At 39.5% G+C, this 17723-nt stretch overlaps 1 pseudogene; it reads left to right on the top strand.

The window, feature by feature from the left end:
• The window catches only part of LOC115866896 (traB domain-containing protein pseudogene), a 69813-nt pseudogene extending 56393 nt beyond the window's left edge, over window positions 1-13420 (top strand).
• The last annotated feature ends 4303 nt before the right edge of the window (window positions 13421-17723 follow it).

A 17723-nucleotide genomic window follows, 5' to 3' on the forward strand; every position in this document is an offset into this window, starting at 1 on the left:
CAGGACTACAGACCCCTACACTTAGGTGAGAGATCTGCATGAATCCTCAAATCCCAACCGAAGCCCCTTAACTTATTTGGTGTTGAACTTCATGAACTAGCAGAGTGCCTGGCTTGCAGTGGGCATAAATCAATGACTGAAGCATAAGCAAATCACTAAATTTTGGAATTACACACCTCAGTATCTTGTTTAACTTCCATGTGTTCATACCCAGATCCCTGTGTATTGCTTTTGGCACTTCTGGTCTGAGGTGCTCTAGAGAGGCTGGGGATGAATGGTAGGTATAACCCATGAAAAGAAGTTATAGAGATCTGTGTTTGTCAGTCAGGGAAACTGAGGGTTGAACAGAGATGTCTTCTCTCCTTTTGTAACATCAGTGTCTTCAGTGGGGACTCACCAAGTTATTGATATGGAAGCTCCCTGAACATTGAACACAGTCAGTTTAGACAAACTTCAATACATTTCATCTTATCAGTGGAGGACCAGCTCCTGAAACTAGTCCCCCCACCTCAGAAAAGGGGGGTAAGCTCTTATAAACAGGCATAAATGTTGTGGACCTGCAGCCCCTTCTCCAATATCCCAACATCAGCAGTGCCTGTTCATGCTGAAGTGAGGAGAGGTTGGGTCTTCTCTGCACCTTCAGTGAGGAATCCATACATATATCAGTCAACCCAGACATATAGCTGACATTTACTAGGCACTTACTATGCACCACAAACCACTTTAAGCCTTTTGTAGATTAACTTATTTTATCCTCTCTAGACACCATGAGAAGATAACTTTATTTCATAGCTATGAAACAGAGGCACAGAAATTATAAGTTATTTTCCCAAGATCACATAGCTAATAAAATGCCCATATTAGTTATCTATTGCTGCATAACAAATTACCAGTAGTACCCCCTTATCTGCAGTTTCACTTTCTGTAGCTTCAGTTACCCATGGTCAACTGTGGTCCAAAAATATTAAATGGAAAGTTCCAGAAAGAGACAACTCATAAGTTGTAAGGTACATGTCATTCTGAGTAGTGTGATGAAATCTCTCACCATTCTGCTCTGTCCTGCCCAGGACATGAGTCAGCTGTTTGTCCAGTGTACAATAAGATATTTTGACAAAAAGAGAGAGAGATAGAGGGAGAGAGAGAGACCACATTCAGAAAACTTTTATTACAGTATAATTGTTCTATTTTATTATTTGTGATTATTGTTAGTTTCTTACTGTGCTTAATTTATAGATTAAATTTTATCATAGGTATTATATATAGGAAAAAACATAGTATATGTAGGGTTTGGTACCATCCATAGTTTCAAGCAACCACTGGGGGTCTTGGGACATATCCCCCCGTGGATAAGGGGAGAGTATTGTATTCCCAAATCTAGTATCTTAAAAAAACAAAATTATTTCACAGTTTCTGTGGGTCAGAAATCTAGGTATGGCTTAGCTGGGTCCTCTTGCTCAGGGTTCCTTACAAGGCTGCAGTCAAGGTGTCCACTAGGGCTGCTAGTCATCTCAAGGCTCAACTAGAGGAGGATCCGTTTCCAAGCTCACTCACGTGGCTGTCAGAAGGATGCAGGTCCTTGGGTTTGTTGGACTGAGGGTATGTGATTCTTACCATAGGGCAGCTCAAAACATGGCACTTGGCTTCCATCAGGGCCAGCTAGAGAAAAAGCAAGAGAGAGAGAACAAGATGGCTGCTAGAATCTTTCTGCAACCCAGTCTTGGAAATGACATCCCATGATGGTTGCCATAGTCTCCTCAGAAGAGAAGCAAGCCTTCAAGTCCAGTCCTTGCTCAAGGGAAGGAGATTACACAAAGGAGTAAATATGCCAGCTGGCTGGAATCACTGGCAGTCATTTTAGAAGCTGCCTACCACCATGGCAATGATGTAGGCAGTGAAGTTCCAGAGCTGCCTTCCTAACACCAAGCTGTTTCACAAGATGCAAAGGAATGGTAAACACAGAACTCAGGAAAATCGTTATTCCCTTTGATGGGAGGAAGGAGATAGGATGAGGAGGAGCATATAGGTGGATGTAGCAATACTGATGATATCCTAGTTTTTAAGGCGGTATTCACTTTACTATACACTGTATAACTCACACCCAGATTACGTATTTTCTTTTGGATGTACCAAATATTACATGACAAATTATTATTATTTTATAATTTATTTACTTGTTTCCTTGTGGAAAGAGATAAGAGCAAACACTCACTCTCAAGAATCAAGCATCTCTGTGTGCTTGAATTGGTGATATGCAACAGGATTGCACATGAGAAATGACTGGGAAACTTTTTCTTTTTTCTTCCTTTTGTATTTATTTATTTATTTTTGGCTGCATTGGGTCTTCGTTGCTGTGCACGGGCTTTCTCTTGCGGCGAGCTGGGGCTACTCTTCATTGCGGTGCATGGGCTTCTCATTGCAGTGGCTTCCCTTGGTGTGGAGCATGGGCTCTAGGTGTGCAGGCTTCAGTAGTTGTGGCTGGTGGGCTCTAGAGTGCAGGCTCGGTAGTTGTGGCACACGGGCTTAGTTGCTCTGCAGCATATAGGATCTTCCCGGACCAGGGCTCGAACCCATGTCCCCTGCACTGGCAGGCAGATTCTTAACCACTACTTCACCAGGCAAGCCCCGAACTTTTTCTTTTTTAATTAATAGATTTTATTATTTTTTTAGAGCAGTTTTAGGTTTATAGAAAAATTTAGTGGAAGGTACAAAGAGTTCCCCATCCCTAGTTTCCCCTGTTATTGAAGTATTGCATTATTCTGGAACATTTGTTATAATTGATGACAATATTTATACATCATTATTAACAAAAGCCCGTAGTTTACATTTGGATTCACTCTTGTGTTGTACGTTCTATGGGTCTTGACAAATGCATAATGGCAAATATCTACCATTATAGAATCATAAAGAATAGTTTCACTGCCCTAAAAATTCCCTTTGCTCCACCTATTGGTCCCTTCCTCTCCCCAACTCCTGGCAATCACTGATCTTTTTACTGTCTCTGTAGTTTTGCCTTTTACAGATATCATATAGTTGGAATCATACAGTATGTAGACCTTTCCAGACTGGCTTCTTTCATTCAACAATATGCATTTAAGTTTCCTCCGTGTCTTTACATGGCTTGATAGGTCATTTGTCTTTATCTCTGAATAGTGTTCCATTGTTTGGATATACTACAGTTTAACTATTCACCTATTGAAAGACATATTTGTTATCTTGGCAATTATGAATAAAGCTGCTATAAACATTTGTGTGCAGGCTTTTCTGTGGATAGACATTTTCAACTCATTTGGGTAAATACCAAGGAGTGCAATTACTGGATTTTGTATTAAGAGTATGTCTGGTTTTGTAAGAAACTGCTAAACTGTCTTCCAAAGTGGCTGTACCATTTTGCATTCCCACCAGAACCTAATGAGTATTCCTGTTGCTCCACATCCTTGTCAATATTTGTTGTCAGTGTTTTGGATTTTGCCATTCTAATAGGTGTGAAGTGGTATCTTGTTTTAATTTGCAGTTCCCTAATGGCATGTGATATTTAGCATCTTTTCCTATGTTTATTTGCCATTTTTATGTTTTCTTTGGTGAGGTGTCTGTTTAGATCTCTTGCCCATTTTTAAAGTGGGTAGTTTTTTTCTTGTTAAGTTTTAAAAGTTCTTCATATATTTTGAGTACAAATCATTTATCAGGTATGTGTTTTGCAAATATTTTCTTCCATTGTGGCTTTTCTTTTTTTTCATTCAACAGTGTGTCTTGCAGAGCAGAAATTTTTAGTTTTAATGAAGTTTAATTAATAGGCATTCTTTTCATTCATAGATTGTGCTTTTGGTGTTGTATCTAAAAGTTCATCTCCAAGCCCATGGTTACATGGATTATCTCTTATGTTATCTTCTAGTTTTATAGTTTTGTGCTTTACATTTATATCTGTGATCCATTTTTGAGTTAAATTTTGCAAAGGGTGTAAAGTTTGTGTCTAAATTCTTTGTTTGTTTTTGCATGTGGCTGTCCGGTTTTTCTAGCATCATTTGTTGAAAAGACTATCTTTTCTCCATTGTATTGCCTTTGGTCTTTTGACAAAGATCAGTTGGCTGTGTTTGTGTGGATCTATTTCTGGGTTCTCTATTTTGTCCCATTAATTTATTGTTCTCTCACTAATACCATGTTATCTTGATTACTTTAGCTTTATAGTAAGTCTTTAAGTCAAGTAGTGTCAGTCCTGTGACTTTATTGCTCTCCTTCAGTATTGTGTTGGCTATCGTAGGCCTTTTGCTTCTCCATATAAACTTCAGAATCATTTTGTTGATATCCACAAAATAACTTGCTGGGATTTTGACTGTATTGTATTGAATCTCTAGGTCAAGTTGGGAAGAACTGACATCTTAACAATGTTGTCTTCCTATACATGAACGATGATGATTTTTAGACAGCTTTATTGAGAGATAACTCACATTGCCACACAATTAAACCATTTAAAGTGTAGATTTCAATGTTTTTTAGTATATTCACAAGTTTGTGTAACTATCAACACTATCTAATTTTAGAAACTTTTTGTCTCCCTAAAATAAACTCCATGCCTGTTAGTACTCCCCATTTCCTCCCAACCACTGCTCCAGCCCAACCACTAATATACTTTCTCTCTCTACAGACTTTCCAATTCTGGACTTTTCTGGACATTTTATATAAATGGATAGTTCATATAAACACAAGGTGTTGTTTTTTGAGACTAGCTTCTTTCACTTAACATAATGTTTTCAAGGTTCACGCATATGGTAGTATGTATCTGTACATTATTTGTTCTTATTGTGGAATAATATTTCATTATATAGATATACCAGATTTTATTTAACCATTCATCAGTTGATGGGCATTTGGATTGTTTCTACTTTTTGGCTGTTATGACTAATGCTGCCGTGAACATTTGTGTACAAGCGTATGAATATATGTTTTCATTTCTCTTGGGTATATGCCTAGGAGTGGAATTGCCGAGTCACATGGTAACTTTATATTTAATGTTTTGGGTAGCTGCCAAACTCTTATGCAAAGTGGCTGCACCATTTAAAAATCTGCCAGCGATGTGTGCAGCTTCTAATTTCTCCACATTCTCACCAATGTTTGTCATTGCCTGTATTTTAAATTATAGCCACTGTAGTGGGTGTAAAGTGGTATCCAATTGTGGTTTTGATTTGCATTTCCCTATGAATAATGATGTTGAATATCTTTTTATGCACTTATTGATCATTTGTATATCTTCCTTGGAAAAATATCTATTCAGATCCTTACCCACTTAAAAACTGTGTTATTTGTTTTTGTCATTGTTAGTTTTAAGAATTTTAAAATATATTCTGAATATAAGTCCCATATTAGGTATAAGATTTGCAAATATTTTATTTCATTCCATGGGTCATCTTTTCACTTTCTTTTTTTTTTTTTTTTTTTTTTTTTTTTTGAAATTTTCCCTATATTTTATTTTATTTTATTTTATTTTTTTTTTTTTTTAACATCTTTATTGGGGTATAATTGCTTTACAATGGTGTGTTAGTTTCTGCTTTATAACAAAGTGAATCAGTCATACATAAACCTATGTTCCCATATGTCTTCCCTGTTGCGTCTCCCTCCCTCCCACCCTCCCCATCCCACCCCTCCAGGCTGTCACAAAGCACCGAGCCAATATCCCTGTGCCATTTTCACTTTCTTGATGGTATCATTTGTGGCACAAAAGTCTTAATATTGATACAGTCCAATTTCCTTTTTTCCCCCCTTTTATTGCTTGTACATTTGTTATAGTATTTAGAAACCATTACTTAATCCAAAGTCACAAATTGGCTTCTATGTTTTTGTTTAAGACTTTTATAACTTAGCACTTATATTTAAGTCTATGATCCATTTTGAGTCAATTTCTGTATATAATTGAGGTAGGAGTGCAAATTTATTCATTTGCTTGTGGATATCCAGTTGTCCCAGCTTCATTTGTTGAAAGAGTGTTCTTTCTCCATTGAGTTGTCTTGCCGCTTTTGTTGAAAATCAACTGATTATAAATGTAAAGATTTATTTCTAGACCCTCAATTCCATTCCATTGATCTATCCTTATGCCAGTACCACAGTCTTGATTGCAGTGTAATTTTGCAGCAAGTTTTGAACTTGGGGAGTGTGAGTCTTCCAACTTGTTTTTACAAGATTCTTTTGGCTATTCTGGGTCCCTTTAATTTGCATATGAATTTGAAGATCAGCTTTTCTGTTTCTGCAAAAAAGGAAGTTAGGATTTTGATAGGGGTTGTGTTAAATCTGTAGATGAATTTTGTGAGTATTGCTATCTTAATATTAACCCTTCCAATCCATGAACATGGAATGTCTTTCCATTCATTTATATCTTTAATTGCTTTCAACAATGTTTTGTAGTTTTAAGTGTACAAGTCTTGTACTTCCTTTTCCTGACTATGTTATTCTTTTTCATTCTATTTCTTAGTATGAAATAGCATGCTATTGTAAATGGAATTGAATTCTTAATTTTTTCCATAATGTTTATTGCCAATGTATAGAAATAAAACATTTTTATAAATTAATCATGTGTGTTGCATCTTTGCTGAGTGCCCCCCCCCCCCCGCCCCAGTGCAATATTGAATAGAAGTGGCAAGAGTGGACATCCTTGTCTTGTTCCTGACATTAGGAGAAAAGCGCTCAGACTTTCACCGTTAAGTAAGATGCTGTGGGTTTTCTTCGATCCCTTTAGCAAGTTGAAAAAGTTTCCTTCTATTTATAATTTCTTGAGGTTTTTTTTTTTTAATATTGAAAGGTTATTGGATTCTGTCAAATTATTTTTCTGCATCTTTTGAAATGATATTTTTTGCCATTTATTCTATTAATATGGTGCGTTACATGAATTGATTTTCAGAGAGTAAACTAATTTGCCTTCCTGGGATAAATCTCAGTTGGTTATGGTATAGAATCCTTTTCACATGTTGCTGACATCAGCTTGCTAGTATTTTGTTAGTGATTTGTGCAAATATATTCGTAAGGGATACTGGTATGTAGTTTTCTTGTGACGTCTTTGTTTTGTTTTGATATCGGGGTAGTAATGACCTCATAGAATGAATTGAGAAATGTTTCTCTTCTATTTTTTAGGAAGATTTCATGAGGGATTGGTACTGATTCTTCTTTGAGTTTTGGTAGAATTTACCAGTGAACTTATTTGGGCCTCGGCTTTCCCTTGTGGGAAGTTTTAAAATTACAAATTTGATTTCTTTACTTGTTACAGGTATATTCAGATTTTCTATTGCTTCTCAGGTCAGTTTTGGTAATTTGTGTTTTTCTAAGAACTTCCTATTTCATCTATTTTATCTGATTTGTTGGCATAAAGTTATTTGTAGTATTCCTTTACAATTCTTTTTATTTCTGTAAGGCTGGTAGGGATGTTCTCATTTTCATTCCTAATTTTAGTGTCAAGTATTCTTTCTCTGCTTTTTTCTTGGTCACTCTAGTTAAAGGTTTGTCAATTTTCTTAGTCTTTTTAAAGGACCAAATTTTTGTTTTTATTTTTTTAAAATCATTTTTCTATTCTCTATTTCATTTTTTCTGCTCTAATCTTTATTATTTCTTTCCTTCTGCTTTTTTTTAGGGGTTTAGTTTACTCTTATTTTTCTAGTTGAAAGACTAGGTTATTAATTTGAGTTCTTTCTCATTTTTAAAAAAATAGTTTTGGGGCTTCCCTGGTGGTGCAGTGGTTGAGAGTCCGCCTGCCGATGCAGGGGACACGGGTTCGTGTCCCGGTCCAGGAAGATCCCACATGCCACGGAGCGGCTAGGCCCGTGAGCCATGGCCGCTGAGCCTGCACGTCCGGAGCCTGTGCTCCGCAACGGGAGAGGCCACAACAGTGAGAGGTCCGCGTACCGCAAAAAAAAAAAAAAAAAAAAAAAAAAAAGTCCTTCTTTATCTCTAGTAACATGAAACCTCTTCCCTACAGGCAAACTGGGAATAGAGTGATTGGGTCCCCAGTCATCTCAGCCTGCTGAGCCTAGAGTAGAGCTTTTCCCCTATAAGTAGGGGCTGAGTGAGGGAAGGGAGACTGGTCCTCTCTGCAGCATCAACCAGAATAGAACTTCTGCAACCTGGGGCTGGGGAGGGGGATGAGCAAAACCAGTGGACTGCCCCCTGACAAGATGAAACAGGAGCTCCACACTGGGAGCTGGAGGGAGAGGGAGCCCTCTTCTTCTTGGACACATTGACTTGGGGCAGAGCTTCTGTAATGTAGAGCTGTGGGGTAGGGGGTAAGGGAGTGAGTTGTGGCTCAGATACTATAGACTCTCACTGTTCTTACTGAGGTTTAGTAGATTTTCTAGAGTGAATGTTTCTCCCATTGCTGTACATATTTAGGACAATTTCTAGAGACTTTAAATAATTTTTTAAAAATAATTTTCACCAATTAAATAGTTGTTTTGCTGGAGAGAGAGAGTCTGCCAAGCTCCTTTTGCACCTTTCAGGAAGTATTTCCCCTTCATGTATATTTTTAAAAGAATAAGTAGGACTAGGTGTAGCTTGCTTGGGTTGAACACCACCCAGCTATTCTCGACAGTTGAGGTTGCTGTGACCAGAAAGGAGGAAAAACGAGACATAGTCCTTGGTGGCACTAAATTATAAAGAAATAGAAGTTGGCTGCTGATGGGTTTCCCTGGTGGCGCAGTGGTTAAGAATCCGCCTGCCAATGCAGGGGGTACGGGTTCGAGCCCTAGTCTGGGAAGATCCCACATGCCGCGGAGCAACTAAGCCCGTGCGCCACAACTACTGAGCCCACATTCTGCAACTACCGAAGCCCATGCGCCTAGAGCCCGTGCTCCACAACGAGAGAAGCCACTGCAATGAGAAGCCCACATACCACAGCAAAGAGTAGCCCCTGCTTACCGCAACTAGAGAAAGCCTGCACAGCGGCAAAGACCCAACACAGCCAAAAATAAAATTAAAAAAAAAAAAAAAGAAGAAGAAGTTGGCTGCTGAGTGGCCACATATTTGCCTTTCACTTCTCTGAGAAATCAGTCTCGTTACTCAGCAACTCAAAATTATGGCAGCAGTAAAAGTGCAATTGCATTTGTGTGAAGGCCTAACGTAGCCTAGTGCTTTGGATTGCTGTATAAGCTCAGTGCACAAATGCCAAGGCAGGAGGTTGATTAGCAAGAGGCCATTGATTTAAAAAAACATCAAATTATGTAGTTAAAAGGGAAAGTGGAACTTGGTAGAAATGAAGAAATGCCATTCCCAAACTGGGTGACTCTTGTTGGAAGAAGACCTAGTTAGTGGTGGGCTGATGTAGGCCAGGGAGGTCTCAGATCCAGAGGGCAGGCATGTTTACCAGGGAAGGAGATTCACTTGGTGGTGGTATGATCAGAAGCTCAAGGGTGTTGCACCAGCCAGGCAAGGACGTGCCAGGATGGAGTAGTCTCAGCAGGTGGTTAGCTTGCTGCTTGCAGGACACCCCCTGCACCTCGGTCCCTCATAGCCTTGGGAAAATGGATGAGACAGATCCCCAGTGTTCATGGGGCACAAGATCAGAATAGGTCCAAGCACCAAGGCTGACAAGATGAATCTTGAACAGCAGGCTATGGGCTTCTTAAATTCTTCTAAGTACCAGACGATTGGATTTTGAGCCTGGGGTGTAGCTAAATCTGTGGTGGAAGCTGATTGGCTATAGCTGTAGGCATTTGAGACTCTTGGGGACAGAGAATTATGTAGGAGAATACAGCTCTCCTTAGTTGGCAATTCAGGTAATAATAATAATCACAGTAGTAATAGTAGTAGTGACAGCAACAGCACTTATAATGTGCACTTATAATGTGCCAAGCTCTCTTTCTAAGCATACATTTAATCTTTAGGAAAATCTCATGAAGTAAGTAATATTATTACCCCATTTTAGAGATGAGAAAGCTAGAGGCATAGAACATTTAAGTAGCTGGGCCTGTATTGCACTGCCAGCACTTATTGGAGACAGAGCTGAAACCCAAGCATCTGCTCCATGGTCTATATCTTCCTACTGCATCTATCACATCAGATGATTTCTGAACTTTTTACTCATCCCTAAGTGGGAAGAACAATAGACACCTCATCAGAATGTAGAGAAGATTAAATATCTGTGGGAGTACATGTAAGCCAGAAATTATGCTCCCTATGTTCATTATTCATGATAGCTACAATCCCCAGGCTACCCTCAAATACAACCCCTCTGCCTGCTTCTTCTTCTTCTTCTTCTTTTTTTAAATAAATGATTGCTTTTATTTATTTATTTTTGGTTGCGCTGGGTCTTCATTGCTGTGTGAGGGCTTTCTCTAGTTGCGGTGAGTGAGGGCTACTCTTCATTGTGGTGTGTGGCCTTCTCATTGTGGTGGCTTCTCTTGTTGTGGAACACGGGCTCTAGGCGCATGGGCTTCAGTAGTTGTGGCACGTGGGCTCAGGAGTTGTGGCTCATGGACTCTAGAGCGCAGGCTCAGTAGTTGTGGCACACATAGGCTTAGTTGCTTTGTGGCATTTGGGATCTTCCTGGACCAGGGATCGAACCCATGTTCCCTGCATTGGCAGGCGGATTCTTAACCACTGTACCACTGGGGAAGTCACTGCCTGCTTTTTTTTTTTTTTTTTTTTAACATCTTTATTGGAGTATAATTTCTTTACAATATTGTGTTAGTTTCTGCTGTATAACAAAGTGAATCAGCTATATGCATAGATATATCCCCATATCCCCTCCCTCTTGCATCTCCCTCCCACCCTCCTTATCCCACCCCTCTAGGTGGTCGCAAAGCACCGAGCTGTGCTATGCGGCTGCTTCCCACTAGCTATCTATTTTACATTTGGTAGTGTATATATGTCAATGTTACTCTCTTACTTCGACCCAGCTTACCCTTCTCCCTCCCCGTGCTCTCAAGTACATTCTCTAGGTCTTGTGTCTTTATTCCTGTCCTGCCCCTAGGTTCATCAGAACCATTTTTTTTTTTTTTTTAGATTCCATATATATGCGTTAGCACATGGTATTTGTTTTTCTCTTTCTGACTTATTTCACTCTGTATGACAGAGTTTAGGTCCATCTGCCTCACTACGGATAACTCAATTTCGTTTCTTTTTATGGCTGAGCAATATTCCATTGTATATATGTGCCACATCTTCTTTATTCATTCATCTGTTGATGGACACTTAGGTTACTCCCATGTCCTGGCTATTGTAAATAGAGCTGCAATGAACATTGTGGTACATGACTCTTTTTGAATTATGGTTTTCTCAGGGTATATGCCCAGTAGTGGGATTGCTGGGTAATATGGTAGTTATATTTTTAGTTTTTTAAGGAACCTCCATACTGTTCTCCATAGTGGCTGTATCAATTTACATTCCCACCAACAGTGCAAGAGTGTTCCCTTTTCTCCGCACCCTCTCCAGCATTTGTTGTTTGTAGGTTTTTTGATGATGGCCACTGACTGGTGTGAGATGATAGCTCATTGTAGTTTTGTTTTTGTTTTTGTTTTTTGCGGTACGTGGGCCTCTCACTGTTGTCGCCTCTCCCGTTGCGGAGCACAGGCTCCGGATGCGCAGGCTCAACGGCCATGGCTCACAGGCCCAGCTGCTCTGCAGCATGTAGGATCTTCCTGGACCGGGGCACAAACCTGTGTCCCCTGCATTGGCAGGCGGACTCTCAACCACTGCGCCACCAGGGAATCCCCTCATTGTAGTTTTGATTTACATTTCTCTAATGATTAGTGATGTGCATCCTTTCATGTGTTTGTTGGAAATCTGTATATCTTCTTTGCAGAAATGTCTATTTAGGTCTTCTGCCCATTTTTGGATTGATGGTTGTCTTTTCATCTTGTTTATGGTTTCCTTTGCTATGCAAAAGCTTTGAAGTTTCATTAGGTCCCATTTGTTTATTTTTGTTTTTATTTCCATTTCTCTAGGAGGTGGGTCAAAAAGGATCTTTCTGTGATTTATGTCATAGAGTGTTCTGCCTATGTTTTCCTCTAAGAGTTTTATAGTGTCTGACCTTACATTTAGGTCTTTAATCCATGTTGAGTTTATTTTTGTGTATGGTGTTAGGGAGTGTTCTAATTTCATTCATGTATATGTAGCTGTCCAGTTTTCCCAGCACCACTTATTGAAGAGGCTGTCTTTTCTCCATTGTATATTCGTGCCTCCTTTATCAAAGATAAGGTGACCATATGTGCATGGGTTTATCTCTGGGCTTTCTATTCTGTCCCATTGATCTATATTTCTGTTTTTGTGCCTGTACCATACTGTCTTGATTTCTGTAGCTTTGTAGTATAGTCTGAAGTCAGGGAGCCTGATTCCTCCAACTCTGTTTTTCTTTCTCAAGATTGCTTTGGCTATTTGGGGTCTTTTGTGTTTCTATACAAATTGTGAAAATTTTTATTCTAGTTCTGTGAAAAATGCCATTGGTAGTTTGATAGGGATTGCGTTTAATCTGTATAGTCATTTTCACACTGTTGATTTTTCCAATCCAACAACATGGTATATCTCTCTATCGTTTGTATCATCTTCCCTGGTGACCGAGCTGGTGGTCGAGGACGGGAGCTGGGTGCACATGGTGGGCATGGCGCACTTCAGCGATGACAGCATAAAGGACATGGTGAAGACCATCTGGGAGGTGCAGCCTGACGTGCTGAAGATGAACTAGTGTACACTGCTGCGTGAGGCCAAGGACATCAGCCTGGAGAAGCTGCAGTAGGCCATAAGGCAGAACGGGGTCATGTCGGAACTCATGCAGATGCTGCTGCTGAAGGTGTCCGCCCACATCACTGAGAAGCTGGGCATGGCCCCTGGAGGTGAGTTCAGGGAGGTTTTCAAGGAGGCCAGCAAGGTGCCTTTCTGCAAGTTCCACCTGGGTGACCAGCCTATCCCCATCACCTTCAAGAGGGACATTGCCACCCTCTCCTTCTTGCAGAAGATCAAGCTGGCCTGGGGCCTATGTTTCCTGTCAGACCCTATCAGCAAGGATGATGTGGAGTGGTGCAAGCAGGACTCCCTGGAGCAGATGATGGCTGAGATGATCGGCGAGTTCCCCGACCTGCACTGCACCGTGTCTGAGCGGGACATCTATCTGACCTACATGCTGAGGCAGGCGGCCTGGTGCCTGGAGCTGCTGCATGCCTCTGATGCCGAGTGCAGAAAATGCGTCCCCTCTATGGTGGTGGGCATTGTGGGCATGGGCCATGTCCCTGGCATCGAGAAGAACTGGACCACTGACCTCAACATCCAGGAGACAATGATGGTCCCCCTGCTCTCCGTCTCTGGCAGAGTGTCTTGGCTGACCATGAAGGCCACCTTTTTGGGCCTCCTGGGCTACGGCCTGTACTGGATGGGGCGCCATGCCAGCAGCCTGGTTTTGTCACTGCCTGCCACCCAGTACTGCCTGCAGAGGGCCCCCGAGGCCTGGTCACACAAGTAGGAAGGACAGAGGGAGCCACCACGTCCGTCTAGGGGGCTGCCTGTGGCTGCTCCTGTGACACAGCCAAGGGGCACAGGGGCTGGCCCCCTGAGGAGCTCCTGGGTGCCACCCCCCATGGGGGTCCAGCTTAGCCTCGCCTGCCCTCTCCCAACTGGCCCAAATAAAGAATTATTTCACTGTCAATAAAATAAAATAAAATAAAATAAAATAAAATAAAATAAAATAAAATAAAATAAAATAAAATAAAATAAAACTACCCTTCATCAGTGTCTTATAGTTTTCTGCATGCAGGTCTTTTGTCTCCTTTGGTAGGTTTATTCCTAGGTATTTTATGCTTTTTGTTGCAATGGTAAATGGGAGTGTTTCTTAATTTCTCTTTCAGATTTTTCATCATTAGTGTATAGGAATGCAAGAGAGTTCTGTGCATTAATTTTGTACCCTGCTACTTTATCAAATTCATTGATTGGCTCTAGTAGTTTTCTAGTAACATCTTTAGGGTTCTCTATGTATAGTATCATGTCATCTGCAAACAGTGACAGTTTTACTTCTTTTCCAGTTTGGATTCCTTTTATCTCTTTTTCTTCTCTGATTGCTGTAGCTAAAACTTTCAAAAATATGTTGAATGATAGTGGTGAGAGTGGGCAACCTCGTCTTGTTCCTGATCTTAGAGGAAATGCTTTTAGTTTTTCACCATTGAGAATGATGTTGGCTGTGGATTTGTCATATATGGCCTTTATTATGTTGAGGTAAGTTCCCTCTATGCCTACTTTCTGGAGAGTTTTTATCATAAATGGGTGTTGAATTTTGTCAAAAGCTTTTCCTGCATCTATTGAGATTATATATGTTTTTTATCCTTCAATTTGTTAATACGAGGTACCACATTGATTGATTTGCATATATTGAAGAATCCTTGCGTTCCTGGGATAAACCCTACTTGATCATGGTGTATGATCCTTATAATGTGCTATTGGATTCTGTTTGCTAGTATTTTGTTGAGGATTTTTGCATCTATGTTCATCAGAGCTACTGGCCTGTAGTTTTCTTTTCTGTAACATCTTTTTCTGGTTTTGGTATTAGGGTGATGGTGGCCTCATAGAAAGAGTTTGGGAGTGTTCCTCCCTGTGCTATATTTTGGAAGAGTTTGAGAAGGATAGGTGTTAGCTCTTCACTAAATGTTTAATAGAATTCACCTGCGAAGTCGTCTGGTCCTGGACTTTTGTTTGTTGGAAGTTTTTGTTGTTGTTGTTGTTGGAAGATTTTTAATCGCAGTTTCAATTTCAGTGCTTGTGATTGGTCTGTTTATATTTTCTATTTCTTCCTGGTTCAGTTTCAGAAGGTTGTGTTTTTCTAAGAATTTGTCCATTTCTTCCAGGTTGTCCATTTTATTGGCATAGAGTTGCTTGTAGTAATCTCTCATGATCCTTTGTATTTCTGCAGCGTCAGTTGTTACTTCTCCTTTTTCATTTCAAATTCTGTTGATTTGAATCTTCTCCCTTGTTTTCTTGATGAATCTGGCTAATGGTTTATCAATTTTGTTTATTGTCTCAAAGAACCAGCTTTTATTTTATTGATCTTTGCTATTGTTTCCTTCATTTCTTTTTCATTTATATCTGATCTGATCTTTATGATTTCTTTCCTTCTGCTAATTTTGGTTTTTTTTTTTTTTGTTCTTCTTTCTCTAATTGCTTTAGGTGAAATGTTAGGTTGTTTATTTGAGATTTTTCTTGCTTCTTGAGGTAGGATTGTATTGCTATAAACTTCCCTGTTAGAACTGCTTTTGCTGCATCCCATAGGTTTTGGGTCATTGTGTTTTCATTGTCATTTGTTCCTAGGTATTTTTTTATTTCTTCTTTGATTTCTTCCATGACCTCTTGGTTATTTAGTAGTGTATTGTTTAGCCTCTATGTGTTTGTATTTTTTATAATTTTTTTCTGTAATTGATATCTAGTCTCATAGCATTGTGGTCAGAAAAGATACTTGATACCATTTCAATTTTCTTAAATTTACCAAGGCTTAATTTGTTACCCAAGATATACCCTGGAGAATGTTCCATGAGCACTTGAGAAGAAGGTGTATTCTGTTGTTTTTGGATGGAATATCCTATAAATATCAATTAAGTCCATCTTGTTTAATGTGTCATTTAAAGCTTGTGTTTCCTTATTTATTTGCAGTTTGGATGATCTGTCCATTGGTGGAAGTGGGATGTTAAAGTCCCCTACTATGATTGTGTTACTGTCGATTTCCCCTTTTATGGCTGTTAGCATTTGCCTTATGTATTGAGGTGCTCCTATGTTGGATGCATAACTATTTACAATTGTTATGTCTTCTTGGATTGGCCTCTTGATCATTATGTAGTGTCCTTCTTTGTCTCTTGTAATAGTCTTTATTTTAAAGACTATTTTGTCTAATATGAGAATTGCCACTCCAGCGTTCTTTTGATTTCCATTTGCATGGAATATCTTTTTCCATCTCCTCACTTTCAATCTGTATGTGTCCCTAGGTCCAAAGTGGGTCTCTTGTAGACATTATATATATGGGTCTTGTTTTTGTATCCATTCAGCCAGTCTATGTCTTTTGGTTGGAGCATTTAATCCATTCACATTTATGGTAATTATAGATATGTATGTTCCTACTACCATTTTCTTAATTGTTTTGGGTTTGTTTTTGTAGGTCTTTTCCTTCTTTTTTGTTTCCTGCCTAGAGAATTTCCTTTAACCTTTGTTGTAGAGCTGGTTTGGTGGTGCTGAATTCTCTCTCTCTTTTTTAAAAAATTTATTTATTTTATTTTTGGCTGTGTTGGGTCTTTGTTGCTGTGTGCAGGCTTTCTCTAGTTGTGGTGAGTGGGGGACTACTCTCTGTGTGGTACACGGGCTTCTCATTGCGGTGGCTTCTCTTGTTGTGGAGCATGGGCTCTAGGTGCCTGGGCTTCAGTAGTTGCAGCATGTGGCCTCAGTAGTTGTGGCACATGGGCTTACTTGTTCCGCTGCATGTACGATCTTCCTGGTCCAAGGCTTAAACCCGTTTCCCCTGCACTGGCAGGTGGATTCTTGACCACTGTGCCACCAGGGAAGGCCAGTGGTGCTGAATTCTCTTAACTTTTGCTTATCTGCATAGGTTTTAATTTCTCCATCGAATCTGAATGAGATCCTTGCTGGGTAGAGTAATCTTTGTTGTAGGTTTTTCCTTTCATCACTTTAGATATGTCCTGCCACTTCCTTCTGGCTTGCCAAGTTTCTGCTGAAAGATCAGCTGTTAACCTTATTGGGATTCCCTTGTATGTTATTTGTTGCTTTTCCCTTGCTGCTTTTAATATTTTTTCTTTGTATTTAATTTTTGATAGTTTGATTAATATGTGTCTTGGCATGTTTCTCTTTGGGTTTATCCTGTATGGTACTGTCTGTGCTTCCTGGACTTGATTGACTATTTCCTTTCCCATGTCAGGGAAGTTTTTGACTATAATCTCCTCAAATATTTTCTCAGACCCTTTCTTTTTCTCTTCTTCTTCTGGAACCCCTATAATTCGAATGTTGGTGCGTTCAATGTTTTCCCAGAGGTTTCTGAGATTGTCTTCAATTCTGTTTTCTTATTCTTCTCCCTGGTAGTTATTTCCACCATTTTATCTTCCAGGTCACTTATCCATTCTTCTGCCTCAGTTATTCTGCTATTGATTCCTTCTAGAGTATTTTTAATTTCAGTAAGTGTGTTGTTTGTCACTGTTTGTTTGTTCTTTAGTTCTTCTAGATCCTTGTTAAATATTTCTTGTATTTTCTCCATTCCATTTCCGAGATTTTGGATCATCTTTACTATCAGTACTCTGAATTCTTTTTCAGGTAGTTTGCCTATTTTTCCTTCATTTATTTGGTCTTGTAAGTTTTTACATTGCTCCTTTTTTTGTAACATATTGTTTTGTCATTTCATTTTTTTTTTGATGGGTGGTGCTGTGTTCCTGTCTTACTGATTGTTTGGCCTGAGACGTCTAGCACTAGAGTTTGCAGGCAGTTGGATGGAGCTGGGTTAGGAACTCTTGGAGACCTCACTCCAATTAATATTCCCTGGGTTCTGAGGTTCTCTGTTAGTCCAGAGCTTTGGACTCGGAGCTCCCACCACAGGAGCTCAGACCTGACCTCTGGCCTGGGAAACAAGATCCTGCATACTTTGTGGCATGGTAAAAAAAGAAAGAAAGAAAGAAAGCAGTACAATATCAAAGAATAAAAAACAAAATAAAATTAGAAAGATAGAAAATATATTAGGAAAAATAAAACTATAATTGAAACAATTGCAACAAAGTATAGCAAAACCTGAA

This window comes from Globicephala melas, chromosome 1, assembly GCF_963455315.2.
Source record: "Globicephala melas chromosome 1, mGloMel1.2, whole genome shotgun sequence".
In the NCBI taxonomy this organism is placed as follows: Eukaryota; Metazoa; Chordata; class Mammalia; order Artiodactyla; family Delphinidae; genus Globicephala; species Globicephala melas.